This window comes from Capra hircus, chromosome 20 (assembly GCF_001704415.2).
Source record: "Capra hircus breed San Clemente chromosome 20, ASM170441v1, whole genome shotgun sequence".
NCBI classification, from domain to species: domain Eukaryota; kingdom Metazoa; phylum Chordata; class Mammalia; order Artiodactyla; family Bovidae; genus Capra; species Capra hircus.
Genome location: NC_030827.1, coordinates 35,611,023 through 35,629,585, shown reverse-complemented (window position 1 = coordinate 35,629,585; position 18,563 = coordinate 35,611,023). Strand labels below are relative to the sequence as shown.

Sequence of the window (18,563 nt, the reverse complement as noted above, 5' to 3'; positions counted from 1 at the left end):
GCAAGGAAAAGAAAAAAAAATTTTTTTAAGTTAAGCAGAGACATTACTTTGTCAACAAAGGTCTCTCTAGTCAAGGCTATGGTTTTTCCAGTAGTCATGTATGAATGTGAGCATTGGACTATAGAGAGAGCTGAGCACTGAAGAATTGATGCTTTTGAACTGTGGCGTTGGAGAAGACTTTTGAGAGTCCCTTGGACTGCAAGGAGATCCAACCAGTCCATCCTAAAGGAGATCAGTCCTGGGTGTTCATTGGAAGGACTGATGTTGAAGCTGAAACTCCAATATTTTGGCCACCTGATGCAAAGAGCTGACTCATTTGAAAAGACCCTGATGCTGGGAAAGATTGAGGGCAGGAGGAAAAGGGGACACAACAGAGGATGAGATGGTTGGATGGCATCACCAACTCAATGCACATGGGTTTGGGTAGACTCTGGCAGTTGGTGATGGACAGGGAGGCCTGGCATGCTGCGGTTCATGGGGTCGTGAAGAGTCGGACACGACTGAGCGGCTGAACTGAACTGAAGACAGAAAAGAGGTTGGCATGAGAGGCTGACATGTTTGGGGAGCAGCCTGGAGACCCTTGATGGGAACCTACAAAGGTAGGGAAGAGGCAAGGAAGATGAGGCTGCATCTCGAGGTGTTTGCATAACACCCTCCACCCCATCAAAGCATCTGCCACACTGCATTGTTACTCCCTCTGAAGTTGCCTTCTCCTCTCACATGTGCGCTCTTTGAGGCCAGAGATGGTGTTTGCTCTGCTGCAAGCTTTTACACTGTGACTCCTGCATGGTAGGTTCTTCTTTTTTTTAATTTTTTTGAAATATAGTTGGTTTACAATGTTGTGTTAATTTCTTCTATGCAGCAAAGTGACTCAGTTATACATAGATAAAGCTTTTTCCATTATGGTTTATCACAGGATAATTAATATAGTTCCCTGTGCTATATGGCAGAACCTTACTGTTTATCCATCCTATATATACCTTAGGTTGCATCTGCTAATCCCAAACTCGTAATCCTTCCCTCCCCCACCCCCTCACTTGGCAGCCACAAGCCTGTTCTCTATGTCTGTGAGTCTGTTTCTGTTTTGTAGATATATTGATTCGTATCACATTTCAGACTCCACACATAAGTGGTAGGTTCTTAGAAAATATTTAAATGAATGAATGAGTAGTTGGACTACTTCAGCGGCACAAAGTCTCTTGATCGAATGACAAATTCTTGAGAAGATGGCATGAGCCCATATTACCAGCAGAGAAAAGGAGGCTCAGATTACTGAAATGACTTTCCCAGAGGCAGAGGTGAGTAACGTGGTTGGAATTCAGCTTCCTCGTGATTATAGCTCCCTCTCACAATATCTGCTCACAATATCTGTCTTTCCTGAACCAAGAAGTAACAAACTCTCATACCCAAACATCATTCTGCCCATTCTCATTCTCTGTGTCTGCTGACCTTGACTCTGAAAGAATATCTCTGGACCATTCCTTAGAGGTAGCAGGTCTTTTGTTTTTTTTTTAAGCAGTCCAGGAGCTCACAAATGTTTCTATCTTTTTTTTTTTTTTTTTTGACCCACAGAATGATTAAAAAAAACTGGGACACATGATCTTAAAAAAACAAAATTTCTTGTTTATTTTGAAGAAGTCTAAAGCTGTGGCGGTGCTGGCTCTGTAATGTCTGTGGAAAAACCCATCAGACTGAGGAGTGACTGTCCCTTTATGCAGAAGTGCATCTCCACTTTGCCACAGCCCTCAATACTCTTTGGTGCCTTGTGTCTGGTCCATTTCAAAAGTTTCAGTTACTTGCCTGGAGGGTGACAAGATGTGGTTTCCTGCCCCACAACACATGCTGCAGAGCTTCAACACTTTGGCCACCTGATGCGAAGAGCCAGCTCCTTGGAAAAAACTATGCTGGCAAAGATGGAGGACAGAAGGAGAAGGGGGCGGCAGAGGATGAGATAGTTAGATAGCTTCACCGACTCAATGGACATGAGCTTCAGCAAACTCTGGGAGATAATGGAGGACGGGGAAGCCTGGCATGCTGCAGTCCGTGGGGTCGCAGAGTCGGACATGATTGACAGACTGAACGACAACAAAGCACAAGCTGTCGGGTCCCATGGGGGAGGGGCTTTGAGAACCAGGGCCAGGCCTCTGCATATTCTATTTCTCTTTCCAGCACATGTAGGTGGTTGAGTTCAGAACAGGATGATTAGGTAGAGTAGGCTAAAAATCAGAAAGTCAGAAAAGAAAGGTGATGCCCCAAAGAGCTGCATGCAGCAGAAGAGATTATGAGAAGGCTGCAGGGGAGCCCGCGTTCCTCCACCCAGCTCAGGGCGCCGGCCTTCGGGTCGTACCTGTCGATAAGCCCACATGGTTTACAATGCCAGCTGACAGAGCCCCTGCTTCCCCCTTGACTATATAACTCAGTACTCCAGCTGCTGTACACTGTCTAGATTACCGTTCTATCAAAGACATCAATGCCTATCAAGCAGTGCCGACTCAAGTCATGGCCTGGCTTGGGAGAACTCCAGAAGAGAGCTGGAAGGAATTTTCCATGCCAAGTTATGTAATCCAGGGTCTACCACAAATCCTGGCACACAGTTGCTGAATAAATACTTGTTCAAGATGAATGAACCTCGTGCTAGTTACTTTTCCTCCCACTTCATCTATAAAGCGAGGGGTTTTCATTTAGCTACTCTTTAAGATGTTGTAGAGCTCAGACATCCTGTAGTTCTATGGATTTCTAAGTACTTACAGGCAAAGTGGAGGTCAGCAATAAATACCAGGGTCTCATCCATTTCCTGGGCAGAGTAGAACAGATTTTAATGATGGCAGAAAAAGAATCAAGAAGGCTCTGGTTTTCCACTGCTGAGCTGAGATAATGCCATTAGCCACAACTGTGTTTCTCAGCCTTGGTGTTAGAGCACGTCGATCTAGAGTTTACACTCTGCATATGAGTGAAGTTTATTGGTTAAAAATGAATTCATCAGAAATTTGCCTCCAGGCTCTAGACATGTGGCTGGAATGGGTGTGATATACAGGTGAGGCCATCCTGTACAGACCGGCCAGGCGGCTGGGGCTGCCCGGCTGCTAGAATTCAAAGAGCCCTCCTGGGCCTCTTGCTGGGTTAGCCTGCTTCAGGGCCTAAATCCCCACGATCGGTCTCACCTTTGAGTTAAGGCCCTGAAAGATGGAGTCCAGATGCTCCAATATGCAAAGAGGGATTTTAAATCAAAATATTTGTATTCATTACATTCATTACCACTTTGGAAGAGTAATTTTCTCCAACAATGATGATGGTATTTGCCATCTATTATGAGCACTGATCCTGTCCCAAGCCCTTTACACATGCTGAATGCTTTTTATTTTCATCCACACAACCCCCTCTGTGACAAGTACTATATTTAGCCCTGTTTATAGGCTTGGCAAGAGCCAGAGGTCATACAAGCCTAAGTGGAGTCAAAACCAGATTCTAGATGTTCTCTCTCTCTCTCTCTCAGGATAGAACTGACACACAGCGCAGTGCACAGTCTCCACGCACAGCTGGGTACCTGTTTCCACAAGCACGCTCTTCTACAACCATCACTCAGACTGAGACAGAGGACATTTCCAGCTCCCTGGGAGGCTCTTCTCCTGGGTGTCCTCTCACCCAGAGGGACACCTGGGTCTTCCCAGGCATCCCCTCCTAGTCAGTCCTTCAGCTCCCCTCCTCTGCAAAGGACTCAGAACCTGAAAATCTACCTATTTGGCTATGTGAAGGGAGGTGGTGGCCCAGGCACACTCATACGGAAGGAAACAATCCGAAAACAAGAATATGGGGAGGGGGCAGGGTACTGGGGTAGCAGGAGGGAGCTGTCCCTGGGGAGAGGTGAGGGCTTGTCCCCAGGTACCCGTGGCCCCCGCAGCACACCCGCTGCCTGGTCGGCTGGGACAGCATCTCCAGGGCATGAGGACCTAAGCGTGCAGAGACTGTCGCAGGAGTGCAGGTCCTGCATATCAAGCAGCGCTGGCTTCTCCCACTGCCGGGAATCCCAGTCTCTAACAAGAAACAGAATGCTGACAAGTGAAAGCGAGATGTGTTTGCTGGCACAGTGTCCACGGGGCAGGAAGACAGGCCAACGCGGGGCTCCCACAGGAAGTTTCAAGCCCACTTTATAATTCTTAGTTTAGCTATCATCAACTCTTCCCAGATCCAAGGCTGTGTTTTCACTTTGCCGTGTTTAAATCCAGCTTCTCCCTCCTATTGTCTTTCTGACTGCCCTACAGATCAGGGTGCTAGTTTGGAACTGTATAACCTCCTCGGGCTTCTGCACAGCCCTGATAGCATCCTATATGAGACAGCTCTTCTGCCAGCTGTCAAGTGTTGACCGGCAGCTTGTATTTGATTATTCTTATCAGTTCTTTAACGATGCATCACCCTATCTCCAGATCTGAAGTCCTAAATAGTTGGCAGGCATTAGAAGACACACCTCAGGGAAACCTGGTAACTTAAACTGCAGGGCAATTGAAGATAAAGAGCTGTATATGTAGGTTTTTGCTGATGGAAAATGAGGAATGAAATTTCACAAAAGGATGGAAGGCTGAAGAAAGAGGGAAGGCAAGGTGGCGGAAAGGAGAATGAAGAGTGGTAGGAGAGGGGGAGAGGGAAAAGGGAGAAGAATGAAATAAAGAGTGTGAGAGGGAGAAGGATGAAGGCGATCGTGAGAAGGGGTGGAGGGGGAGGCAGGAAGGGAAATATTGAGAATGAGTGGAGGAGGGAGATGGCAGATGTAGTTCAGACTTTCGAAAGATAGGAGAGGAGTCTGTAACAAGACTCCTCTTGTTATTGTTGTTAATTGTTTACAATACCTGAGTAGCTGAACACTACCAGGCATCTAAGTCAATGGATGCTTATAGAAAACTAGATGCCAAACATGGCAAATATTAAATATTCTGCCCTGTGATGTCCCTAAATGCACTCACACTTAACAGATAATGGGGTCATTATGTAGATGGATCAGGAAATACATTTGGCCCTTGTCAGTCACATCCCATTTTACATAGCTGCTGCTGCTGCTGCTGCTAAGTCACTTCAGTCATGTCCGACTCTGTGCCCATAGACGGCAGCCTACCAGGCTCCCCCATCCCGAAGATTCTCCAGGCAAGAACACTGGAGTGGGTTGCCATTTCATAGCTGAGAGATTATAAAAGATGGGAGAGAGAGAGGCAAATAGAAACAGTAGGGCTGTGCACTCTCTTCTTTACAAATTCAGTTGGAGAGATTTCTTCAGCTCTAACCACCCATGCTACAACTGAACATGCTGCATTTCCAGAACATTCCATTAAAGGAATCTGGGAAGAATGCAATGCATCTTGAAAAAATTTCTGTCTAATCCATTTAAAATTTTTGTGTCATATTTATTGGGAGTAAAGTGCTATTTGCTTAGTTATGTCCAACTCTTTGCAGTCCCATGGACTGTGGCCCCCTAAGTTCCTCTGTCCGTGAAATTTTCGCAGCAAGGATACTGGAGTGAGTAGCCATTCCCTTCTCCAGGGAATCTTCCTGACCCAGAGATCAAACCCCGGTCTGCCACATTATGGGCAGATTCTTTACTGTCGGAGGCACCAGGGAAGCCCTATAGGGAGTAAGTGAAAGTGAAAGTAGCTTGTGTCCGACTCTTTGCGACCCCATGGACTATGCAGTCCTTGGAATTCTCCAGGCCAGAATACTGGAGTGGGTAGCCTTTCCCTTCTCCAGGGTATCTTCCCGACCCAGGAATCAAACCAGGTTCTCCTGCACAGGAGGTGGATTCTTTGCCAGCTGAGCTACCAGGGAAGCCCCAGTAGGGAGTAAACTCTCTGTTGAAACTGAGCTCCCCAGAATGGTGCATCCCTCCCCTTCTCCTCCATGAATTCTACAGGACCCAACTGTTCTTGCATGAGTTTGTTTTCAAAGTTACAGAAGGCCTCAGAGATCTGCTAAATGGTGGGTCTGCTTGGTTGTTTTGGGGGCAATAAAACATTTTACATTTTAGCATTCATTTACCATTCAATAATGTCCCTTGCTAGTTAAAAGACTCCTACAGTTCAGAAAGTTAAAATTCTACCAATAAAGAAATTCATTTTGAAGCACATAAAAATAATGGTTCAAATGTATAGTGATACTCTACTTGCATTTTTCCTACATGTATAAGTATAGTGCTGATATCATATAAAAAATAAAATTCTGAATCTAGTTATCTAAGTTTAAATCTTAGAAAATCTGTTTAAAGAAGGCATCTTAAGTGAACTAGAAACACTAGAAATTACATGCCTTTAGTTTCAGTACTTCCTCATCCACTGAATGAGTATTGTTTTTTGGATAATTCCTATATTTATTTATTCATTATTTATTCCAGAAATATTTTGTTGAACTTAGTATGTGCCAGAGTCTACTAATATTTGAAGATGTGGTGAGGAAAGGCTCATTCCATACTTCCATAACTGATGCACAGAAATGATGAGAGATAATCGATGGATATTGGTATTTATTTCATGTATTTATTTTTTAAAAAAATAATTAATTTTTTGGCTACCCTACGCTAGGTCTTTACTGCGCTCAGGCTTTCTCTAGTTGTGGGTGGGGGCTGCCCTTCGTTGAGATGCTGGAGCTTCTCTTGTTGCAGAGCTCCGGCTCCAGGCCGCGTGGGGTCAGTAGTCGTGACGCATGGGCTTAGCTGCTCAGCAGCACATGAAATCTTCTTGGACCAGGGATCTAATGTGTGTCCCCTGCATTGGCAGGCTGATTCTTCCCCACTGCACCACCAGACGACTTCCTTATGAAGTCATCCGTACTTCTTCATAAAATGTAACTAACCGTACCTAATTATTTCAGCACTTCCTTATGTGATATCGGTCTCTTCACATTGAACTAGTAACCTTACAAGAGAAATGACTGTGCTATCACTCACCTTTCTCTCTTCCGTCACTAACCCAAAACTTGACACACGGTATTTACTCACTGGGCTTCTCTAGTGGCTCAGTGGTAAAGAACTCATCTGCAAATGCAGGACATTTGTGTTTGATCCCTGGGTCATGACGATCCCCTGGAGAAGGAAATGGCAACCCACTCCAGTATTCTTGCCAGGAGATCCCAGGGACAGAGAAGCCTGGAGAACTACAGTCCAAGGGGCCGCAAAAGAGTCAGACACTACTTTAGTGACTAAACAACATCTACTCAGCAAATAGTCATCCAGTCTATGCATTTATCATAAGTTAACATTTAAACAGCACTTAAATCCATTATTTCATTTAATCTTGAAAACAACCCTGTGAGGTAGGTCCTCTTCTCCCCACTTTACAGCTGGGGAAACTGAGAAAAAGAGAAGTGAAGAGACTTGCCACAGGTCACAAAGCATAACTGAAATTCAAATCCAGGCAGTTGTCTGGTGCTAGAATCTGTCTGCTTATCCACTATCCTCTATTGTCTATGAATGTATCAGTGAATAAATGAATTCACAAGTGAATAAATGGATTTAAGTAGTTTACAGGCTCTGGACTATAGGATCACTAATTGTGATATAAAGATGTTGGACTATTCCACCCAAAGTTTAATACAAGTTCTTTTAGCAGTTATCAGATTATCATCAGGCAGCCTCCATTTGTTATTGAAAATGTGCTATCTGCTGTTCAGGAATGCCTGAGAACGGCACCCCACTCCAGCACTCTTGCCTGGAAAATCCCATGGACAGAGGAGCCTGGTGGGCCGCAGTCCATGGGGTCACTAAGAGTCAGACACGACTGAGCGACTTCACTTTCACTTTTCACTTTCATGCATTGGAGAAGGAAATGGCAACCCACTCCAGTGTTCTTGCCTGGAGAATCCCAGGGATGGGGGAGCCTGGTGGGCTGCCGTCTCTGGGGTCGCCCAGAGTCGGACACGACTGAAGCGACTTAGCAGCAGCAGCAGCAGTGGCCTGTGTGCTCTCTGCTATGCTTTTGCATGCATTTCTGTTCCCTCCACTTGAGTTGTATCGTTCCCAAACCTGTTTGTGCCTTTTGTACTTATTCTAAGCACATAATTGAATTAAAAATTAAGTAAATGCATAGAATATAACTGGAAAAAGAAGTAAAGCTATTGTTTCTATGAAAACTATCCTGATGTAGATATGCAAGGATGAGTCCTATCATATGTCAATTTTTAAAAATAAACAGTGAATTTATTTTCACTATTTCAGCATTTTATTTTAATGCTGAAAAGGCAAGTTAAAAGCTTTGGAAATATTTTTTATTTTTATTTATTTATTTTTTTTTGCTTTTGCAAGTTATTTTTTTTTTTAATTTTAAAATCTTTAATTCTTGCATGCGTTCCCAAACATGAACCCCCCTCCCACCTCCCTCCCCATAACATCTCTCTGGGTCATCCCCATGCATCAGCTCCAAGCATGCTGTATCCTGCATCAGACATAGACTGGTGATTCAATTCTTACATGATAGTATACATGTTAGAATGTCATTCTCCCAAATCACCCCACCCTCTCCCTCTCCCTCTGAGTCCAAAAGTCCATTATACACATCTGTGTCTCTTTCCCTGTCTTGCATACAGGGTCGTCATTGCCATCTTCCTAAATTCCATATATATGTGTTAGTATACTGTATTGGTGTTTTTCTTTCTGGCTTACTTCACTCTGTATAGTCGGCTCCAGTTTCATCCATCTCATCAGAACTGATTCAAATGAATTCTTTTTAACGGCTGAGTAATACTCCATTGTGTATATGTACCACAGCTTTCTTAAATGCAAGAAGTTTCATTTGAAAGTTGCTTCCAAATAATGCGTGGAAGAGACAATGAAGATGGTATAAGAATTGTAAAACATCCTGAAGGACTTTTCACTCAGATCCCTTTGCCTGTGGCTTTCAATTCAGTTCAATTCAGCGGCTCAGTCAAGTCTGACTGTTTGCGACCCCATGGACTGCAGCATGCCAGGCTTCCCTGTCCATCAGCAACTCGCAGAGCTTGTCCAAACTTATGTCCTGAGACTAGTGGCCTGTGTGCTCTCTGCTATGCTTTTGCGTTTCTGTTCCCTCCACTTGAGTTGTGTCATTCCCAAACATGTTTGTGCCTTTTGTACTTACTCTAAGTACATAATTGAATTAAAAATTATCAAGTTGGTGATGCCATCCAACCATCTCATCCTCTGTTGTCCCCTTCTCCTCCTGCCTTCAATCTTTCCCAGCATCAGGGTCTTTTCCAATGAGTCAGACCTTCACATCGGGTGGCCAAAGTTTTGGAGCTTCAGCTTCAGTATCAGTCCTTCCAATGAATATTCAGGACTGATTTTCTTTAGGAATAACTGGTTTGATCTTCTTGCTGTCCAAGGGACTCTCAAGAGTCTTCTCCAACACCACAGTTCAAAGCATCAATTCTTCAGCACTGAGCTTTCTTTATGGTCCAACTCTCACATCCATTCATGACTACTGGAAAAATCATATATAGATTTGATTAGAAGGACCTTTTCAGTAAAGTAATGTCTCTGGTTTTTAATATGCTGTCTAGGTTTGTCATTGCTTTTCTTCCAAGGAGCAAGCATCTTTTAATTTCATGGCTGCAGTCATCATCTGCAGTGATTTTGAAACCCAAGAAAGTCTATGGCTTTAGATTCTCACATAGAGAAAGCACTCAGGGACATTAGACTGTAAGGAATCTCAGTCAAGAAACCCATTTTCCTAGATATCCATTTACACTGACATTAAAAGGTAAGGGACTGAATGAGCATCTATACATTTTAAGATAAAATGAAGCACTTTGAAATGTATCCCATAGGGTTAATAGAAGCTTGTGCCTTCATAGAAGTCCTTGAGTGTACCTTACAGAACAGCAGATAAGGGAATGGCTTATTAAAAACCCCTCTTTTTTTCCCTGTATTCTAGCTTTCTTATTTTTTAAAATTTATTTATTTTAATTGGAGGCTAATTACTTTACAATATTGTAGTGGTTTTTGCCATACATTGACATGATCAGCCATGGGTGTACATGTGTTCCCCATCCTGAACGCCTCTCCCATCTCCCTTCCCTATCCCATCCCTCTGGGTCATCCCAGTGCACCACCCCTGAGCACCCTGTCTCATGCACTGCACCTGGACTGGTGGTCTGTTTCACATATGATAATATACACGTTTCAATGCTATTCTCTCAAATCATCCCACCCTCACCTTCTCCCACAGAGTCCAACAGACTGTTCTTTACATCTGTGTCTCTTTTGCTGTCTCGCATATAGGGTTATCATTACCATCTTTCTAAATTCCATATATATGCACTAGTATACTGTATTGGTGCTTTTATTTTTGGCTTACTTCACTCTGTATAATAGACTCCAGTTTCATCCACCTCATTAGAACTGATTCAAATGTATTCTTTTTAATGGCTGAGTAATGCTCCACTGTGTATAAGTACCACAGCTTTCTTATCCATTTGTCTGCTGATGGACATTTGCTTCCACATCCTGGCTATTATAAACAGTGCTGCAATGAACATTGGGGTGCACGTGTTTCTTTCAGTTCTGGTTTCCTCGGTGTGTATGCCCAGCAGTGGGATTGCTGGGTAATATGGCAGTTGTATTTCCACTTTTTTAAGGAATCTCCACGCTGTTCTCCATAGTGGCTATACTAGTTTGCATTCCCATCAACAGTGTAAGAGGGTTCCTTTTTCTCTACACCCTCTCCAGCATTTATTGCTTGTAGACTTTTGGATAGCAGCTATTCTGACCGGCGTGAGATTGTACCTCAATGTGGTCTTGATTCGCATTTCTCTGATAATGAGTGATGTTGAGCATCTTTTCATGTGTTTGTTAGCCATCTGTATGTCTTCTTTGGGGAAATGTCTATTTAGTTTTTTGGCCCATTTTTTGATTGGGTCGCTTATTTTTCTGGAATTGAGCTGTAAGAATTGCTTGTATATTTTTGAGATTAATTCTTTGCCAGTTGCTTCATTTGCTATGATTTTCTCCCATTCTGAAGGCTGTCTTTTCACATTGCTTATAGTTTAAAACCCCTCTGATTTTAACGTACCTTTGCTAATTGAGCAAGTTGGTTTTTTTTTCCTTCTTCTTTCTTTAATTGCATATCCTCCAAGCTTCATGTAACCTAGGTAATCTATAACCAGATATCTTAACCACCCCTATAGATAAAGTCTTCCACATATGGGTCTCTACAGTAATAGGGGTATGCAGTGGGCAGGGGCTTAAGTTGTTTTTCAGAAACTGAAGTCAGCTCCTGCCCAGTTCAAACAGGTCAAAACTGGTTGTGTCCACCAACTCCAAAGCTGGGATTGCACCAGTGGTTGATGGGTGACCTTTTGATGTCAAAGGGATAAAAACTCCACCTTCAGGTCACGCTGAGCACCTCCATTTTTGAACATGCATTCCATGAAGGCATGCAGAACAATGGTTCACCTTTTCCTCACCTCCAATCTGCTTTCTTGCCTAAGACCTCCTGGCTCATTTATCCCATAAGCATATCAAACCCCTCACCTCTGGGGAGGCGGACCTGAGTCTTTCCCTCCTGCCTTCTAGCCTGACTGCCTTGAGGATAAACTCTTGGTTACAACCCTGGTCCTGTCAGCTTTTGGTTTGCCTGGTTCACTAACAACTTTAGGCATGTATGTATCATTCTCTAGGATTCCCCTATTCAATCAACATTTGAGTAGGTGCACATGGATTGCAAGAAAATCTTGCTTCAAAATCTTGTGTTTCATCCTGAAGTGTACATGAAATTTGCACCCCATTCTGTGGTAGATATTAATACTGCTCACAAAACATTTCCAGTTCTTCTGGACACATAGTAGGATTGCACTACCCTGCCCCTCTTTGAAGATAAGTGGGGCTCTCTAACATCCTTTGGCCAGTGAGGTGTGTGTGGGCATGACAGGGGCCATTCCAGATGGCTGTGTGTGTGTTGGAGGGGGTTCTCACTCATGTCCGATTCTTTGTGACCCCATGGACTGTAGCTTGCCAGGCTCCTCCGTCCATGGAATTCTCCAGGCAAGAATAATGGAGTGGGTTGTCTTTCCCTTCTCCAGGGGATCTTCCCAACCCAGGGATCGAACCCACAGCTCCTGAGCATCTCCTGCATTGCAGACCGATTCTTTACCACTGAGCCACAGGGAAAGCCCTCTAGATGACTGTGTTAATACCTAATCACGATTTGCTATAGTTGTCTTTTCCTCTCCTAAGACAACAGGCAAAGTTCTACAGAGATCCTATAATGAAAACATGAAACACAGGCCCCAGCTGACTGTCATGGATGTGTTCCGTGAATGAAAAATAAGCTTCTTTGCTTTAAGTCACAAAGATTGGAAATTGTTTGTTATCACAGCATAATCTGATCTATCTTGAGTAATATATATTCCATGATGCATCTGTATTCATTTAAATTTGTAAATAACCCCCCTCCAAATCTGAAGATACACCGAGTACTACAGAGAGACACACCACCTTGATTTAGTGACTTTGTGGGCTGTCTCCACTTTTTTCCCACGTGAAAAGCATACAATCAGAGCCTTTAGGATCCCTTCAAATGCTGATATTAGCTGTGTATGAGGAGAGAACAGGCACCCCATGAATGTTGTGGCTATGTCACTTAACTAAACCAAATAAAATTAAATTAATTTGATTGGAGAGCCGTTATATCTGATTGTGGAGCAATTGATTAGATTTCCATAGAGTCAATCTGATTTCATTGTTATTGTTCCAGTTGTCTTAAAGGAGGGAATTGGATTGCATAGTGATCCAACTGATTTGTTTTGGCAATTGGCCTGCCAAATGTTGGTCCTGTAGCCAGCACCACTGATTGATCCTGGGACAGGATGTGTAATTAATTCACTTGAATGTTGAATTCAAGCATTTTTTTCCTTTAAGCTGCTATGTGTCAAGTACTGTCATATACTGAAAAATATTTATCAGCTGTAAATATTTAAAATGTACAATCTCCCCTGTATACACACCACACCAAAAGGTCTAAACATTGTACAATGCTATAAACTTTGACTGGGTCAAGCTCCCATTTTAAACTCTTTGTAGGTCTTTGTTCCCTGTAGGGCTTCATTCCAACATTGCATAAGGATCAAAAATGGATTGTTCCTGCCCCTTAAAAACAACTGATTCGAATTCATTGATTTAAAATGAAACTACTTATGCAATGTTGGAAGAATAGACTCTAGGCTTCAGGGGACCAGTGACTTGTCTGCTCTATACAATACTGTGTGCAACCAAACAAGGCCTGAGTTTGTTGTTAACAATATTGGATGACTACATGAATGAATAATTAACTAATGATTGAGGAGTCCTAATATTTCTTTATTTCAGTTATTTTTCAGTGAAGCAACCTAACTTCTGAACATGTGAAGCAATGTAACTTCATGATTAAGTGCTTTGGCTTTGCAGTTTGTCGAGTCTGAGTTTGATTTCTGATTTTGCCATAGTTGCAAATTGCATTTTCCAAAGATGGTCACAATAATACGTCCCACTCCACATAGTCTTTTGCAATATGAACTTGACACTCCCTCATAATGAGGTAGCCAATGTCTCCACTCTATTGAATCTGTGTGAACCTTATGACCAGCTACAGACATAACCCTTAACTGGCTTGGCAGCTTCTGTTTCCTGCCTGTTGGAAGCCAGCCACCATATAAAAAGCACAATCCTTTGAAACATCAAGGTTCTGATTGAATTCTTGCATAGATAATGAAAACACAGAGAAGGAATACATTTTGGGAGAAAATTGGATGCATTCATTACCAAGCGTGTTGAATATGCCTTGCCTTTGGGACTCATTATTTTAGTAGGGGGTTGGCTATATAGGTTTGAAACTCAAAAGAGAGATATAAGCTGGAAATATAAATTTGGGAGTCAACAGCAAATAGACGGTAACTGAAAACATGAACACAACTGGGAGTATCTTTTTATAAAAGCATATAGGATGAGAAAAGCAAGTGGTCCTGGGCATAAATATGAGGAACAGAATTATTTAAGAAAAGGGCAGGGAAAGAACAACTGAAAAGAGATGAGGAACGGAGGTACAGAAGGGTAGGTGGAAACCCAGGAGAGTTCTGTACCACAGACACTGGAAGGGGACTTCAAGCAAGAAGGTGTAGGGATGTCCCTGCTCATCCAGGGACTAAGATGCACACTCCCCATGCAGGAGGCCCAGGTTCAATCTCTGGTCGGGAGGTAAGATCTCACGTGCCTTGGGACGACTAAGCCCACACCCCACAACCACAGAGCCAGTGCCACAGCTAGAGAAGAAGCCCGTGTACCGCAATTACAGATCCTGAGTGCCGCAGCTAAGAGCTGACTCAGCCAAATCAAGAAATTAACTTAAGCATGTACTTTTTGGAAAAAGTCTTTCTTCTTTAAAAAAAAAAAAAAAAGTATGGAGGAAGTTCCTTGGTGGTTTAATTGTTAGGATTTGGTGCTTTCACTTTTGTGGCCCGGGTCCAACCCCTAGTAAGAGAATTAAGATCCTACAAGCTGTGAGATATAGCCAATAAATGAATAGATAAAAATTAAAAAACAGTATGGATTTAATGTAACAACAAATGGTACCAAATTGAAAGTCCACACACTGAGTCCTCATCCTCAGGCTTTCCGATGCCACATGCCACATGAAGAGGCTCTGGAGCATCATCTGTATTCAGTCCAAGTAATCAGACTCAGTTAAGTCGTGAAACACATCAGTTTGCATGAATCTACTCTTTCTGCAAAGAGAGCTAAATATGGAGAAGCAAAGTGGGGAGAAGGAACGTTTGAAGGGCGAGCCTGCAGAAACCAGCTCCAATGATGTTCAACAGGGCTTTGGGCTGTGAAGATGCTAAAGAACAGATAGACTAGTGAGAAAAGAGCAGACAGACTCAGGCTGGCTTCTGCGGGGCCTCCAAGTACTCCCACAGACAGCTGAGACGGTACTAAATTCAGCAGACAGTGATTGGTGCATGAAGCTGAGGGATTGCGCTTACTTGTAAAGTGTGTAAGTGATTTCTGACTAATACAAGATTTTTCAGCTACTGTAACTAGTGACAATTTCCAAAAGAGATCCAGAATTTACAAAGTCTTCCCAGTTAATATCTCTCTTCCACAACTTTCTTCCCAGAGAGGAAAAGGAATTAATGATCTCATTTCTCCTTGGGCTAAATCGTGACAAGGCAAGGCTGAAGAATTTTTCAACGTCCTAAGCAGAAGCAATCTTAAGACTTCCATGAATTGCTAAATAATTTGGAGATGACCTCCCCGATACATAAGTCATCTACAGTTTTTAAAGTACTCTCCTATTTCATGCTTGTGACAACCCTGGAAGGAAAACAAGGCAAGTCACTTCCATTTTACAGATGAGGAAACTCAGATACTAGGGAGTTTGACTTAACCAGTTCCTATCACTGAGAGCAGCAGAGCAAAAGTAGAATTTTTGTTTTTTCTCTCCTGCTCTTCTGGTGGATTCTGTGGTTGAGATGAAGCACAATGTAGCTTGATCTTCCAAAGCTGGGGCTTGCACAACTACTTGGCTTGCACAGTTACTGTGCCTGCAAAGTTCATGGAAAATAACCAAGAAAACACATTCTGGGATAGCCTGGGATTTCAAGGTCAAGAGAAATATTCAGTGCTGTTTTAACCAAGTTGTTTGACAGCTAATTTGAGTTGCTGAGAACATGGTGATATGCAAATATCATACTGCAGTTTGATTATTAGCATTGATTATTAACAAAAACTTCTTTGTAAACCAAGTTTTCCCAGTCTGGTATGAGAGTGGCCTGGGGGCTCAAGAGAGTGTTCCTAAGAAAATGGCCAAAGTGTTTCCTTTCTGTGTGTCCCCTCGAAACTAACGAGACCTCCTCCTCGAAACTGAAATATAAGAATGTGCAGTTGTTTTTCACTACTTTTCCCCCTGCCTTTATCAGAGACCAGAGTTTTGGCATCTTTATTGTGTCATTAATTTCATTTATGTTCTAAACACAGAGTAAGGAGGTCTTCAAGGCTACGGATGACTGACCAACTAAGTTTCTCGTGTTTGGAGAATGTTGGGAAGATAAATAAATCACTGAAACTTTCATTATGAAAACCACCACTTGACCATGGTGGTGCTTCTCCTGGGAAAGCGGTGGAGATTTATGGCAGGATGCAGGGGACAGCCAGGAAAGCAGTCCCTGCCAGGAGCTGACTCCCACTGTGGACTGCACTGACTGAAGCATTCAGCTGAACTCCAGGCAGGCCCCTGTTCTCTGTCTTCTCTGACCGATCTCTCCCTTGGCAGTTTTTTTTTTTCTTTCTTAGTTAAGTTGTGACCTAAAGATACTTCCTTCACTTATGTAATCAGTACTGGATGGTGGTGAGGAAGCAGTGGCCAAAGGCTTTCAATTGATAATGCTTTGGCCAACATACTCAAACCCTGCTGTTTGATCCCCAGGGCCTCCACTACCCTGTCTGCCCTTAAAGTGACTGTATTCCCTGGTAGCCCAGTGGTTAAGACTTCATGGTCCCCATGCAGGCCACCCGGTTTAATCCCTGATCAGGGAACTAGATCCCATATGCCTCAACGAAAGGTTCTGCATGCCACAGCTAAGACCTGGCACAGCCCAATAAAAGTACTGCCTGTCTTCTCCCAGGACTCCTTTGTACCCCAGTTATAGCCTTAAGACAAATGAAACTGAAAGGGGTTTTCTTGTTCTTTAGGAATTCCCACCTGGAGCAGTACCCAACCTTCCATGCCCCTTGATCCTGTTCCCTCCCTGGATTCCAAGGCCATCTGTGAACAATGCTTATGAAGATCTCAGAGGTCACTGAGAAAATCAAAGACATTTGCATGCAAACTAATTATTAAATGCCATTTAGGAATTACTGTTAACTTTGCTTGTTAATGCCATGGTGGTTATCTAATTTTTTTTAATGTATGCAAGTTGGACATACACTTAGAGATGAAATGGCATAATGTCTGAATTTGCTTTTAAAATAAAGGAGGAAGGGGTAGGTCAGTTAGGATCCTATTTGGAGACAGAATCCATTCCACATATTGTTAACAGAGAATTTAACAGAAAGAAGTATTAACCAGGTCACTGGAAGGCAAAAAGAGAACCTAAGATATCACTAAAGTAGCAATTGAAGGAAGTAGTTACTGCCCTACGGCTGGGGAATAAAGGGAAGTGGTTGCACTGGCAACCTAAAGGCTTGACAAAAGGTCCCTACTCAGCTGGAACACAGACCTCTGAGAGGATCTCTAGTGTCTGAGCTCAAGAAGGGGTGCTAAAGTCACTCCCCATCTCCAAGTACTCTGGCAACTGGGGCTGACGCCTTTGAAGAGGGCAACAAGGCTTGTTGTGTGAATGTTGGAGAAACTGCAACTAAATACTACTGTCAGTCTGGAAAGGGGCTACTGCTCAGGAAACAGCGGTGGTGTTGACAGGAAGCCAACAGGAAGAGGCAAGTCCCTTCCTCCTCCAACCTCAACACTGTGGCCAACAGGGAGCCAACTGGTAAAGCCGAGATGAGGTTTGAAGAGTCCCAGATTCTTAACGAGGACTTAAAAGGTGGGCCTGGAGCTGAGGTAATAGCCTAACAGCTAGCATGAGGGAGATGCCTCAAAGGAGACAGGCAAACAGAGACTAATCATTGAGACTCAGTGGTGCATCCGTGAGGGTTGACATATTGTTCTCTACACTTCTGTATATATTCAAAATTTTTCTATAATATAAATAATATAATGAAAAAAAGGAGCTGGAAGTTTCACTTTGAAAAAACCTTCTTTTAAGCAGACTCACAGACATGAAGAACAGAGTTGTTGTTGCCAAGACAGAGGGGAGAGGGGAAGACATGGATTTGGAGTCTGGGATTAGCAAATGCAAGCTATTATATACATGTATAATTGAATCACTTTGCTGTACACCAGAAACTGTGTATACGCAGTTTACACCACATTGTAAATCAATTATACTTCAATAAAACAAAGGAAACTTAAACTGTTCATATTATTATCATTTTATGGAAAACATCGAAATAACCTTAATGAAAATTTTAAAAAATTAAAGTCTAGCTACAATTATGTCATCCCCCAAAAAACCCAAATTTTCTGTTTTTTCAACAGCATTTTCAAGCAATTTCAAACAGCATTTTCAAGATGTGGTTTATTAAGAATCTCACATCCCAGGGGTCACTGGCCTCCTCAGTACACTGAGAGTTTTGTTTTAACCATCCTCACCCTTTCTCTATCTATAGTCAATTTTCTGCTTTAAGACAAAGCGAGTTCTCAGTCTCTATCTCCATCTAAGGATATGACCTAAAGATAGACAGATGATAGATAGACAGATAGATAGGTGATAGATAGATATTCCTTTAACTTTTCTCCATATATCTTTTCTCTCCCTCTCATCATTCCTGCCCCCTTTTTTAATTTTCTCCAGTTAGTCCAAGGACATACTGTAATCCACAGGGTTTAGTAGAATCACAAACAAAGGCTATAACTGGACATGACCAGTTAGCCCAAATGGTGCTCTCTGTGTCTCCCAGTTCGAGGTGGGGCATTTTATTCTTTCCAGGGTACAGGCTGACTCTCAGGCCCAAAGTGGAAATGGTC

At 42.8% G+C, this 18,563-nt stretch overlaps 1 long non-coding RNA gene across 1 annotated transcript in view; it reads left to right on the top strand.

Annotated features, from left to right (window-relative positions):
- The window catches only part of LOC108638412, a 35,924-nt gene continuing 17,818 nt past the window's right edge, over positions 458-18,563 (top strand). The window contains exon 1 of the long non-coding RNA XR_001919804.1: positions 458-789. This is a non-coding gene — a long non-coding RNA (uncharacterized LOC108638412). The remainder of the gene's footprint in view (positions 790-18,563) is intronic.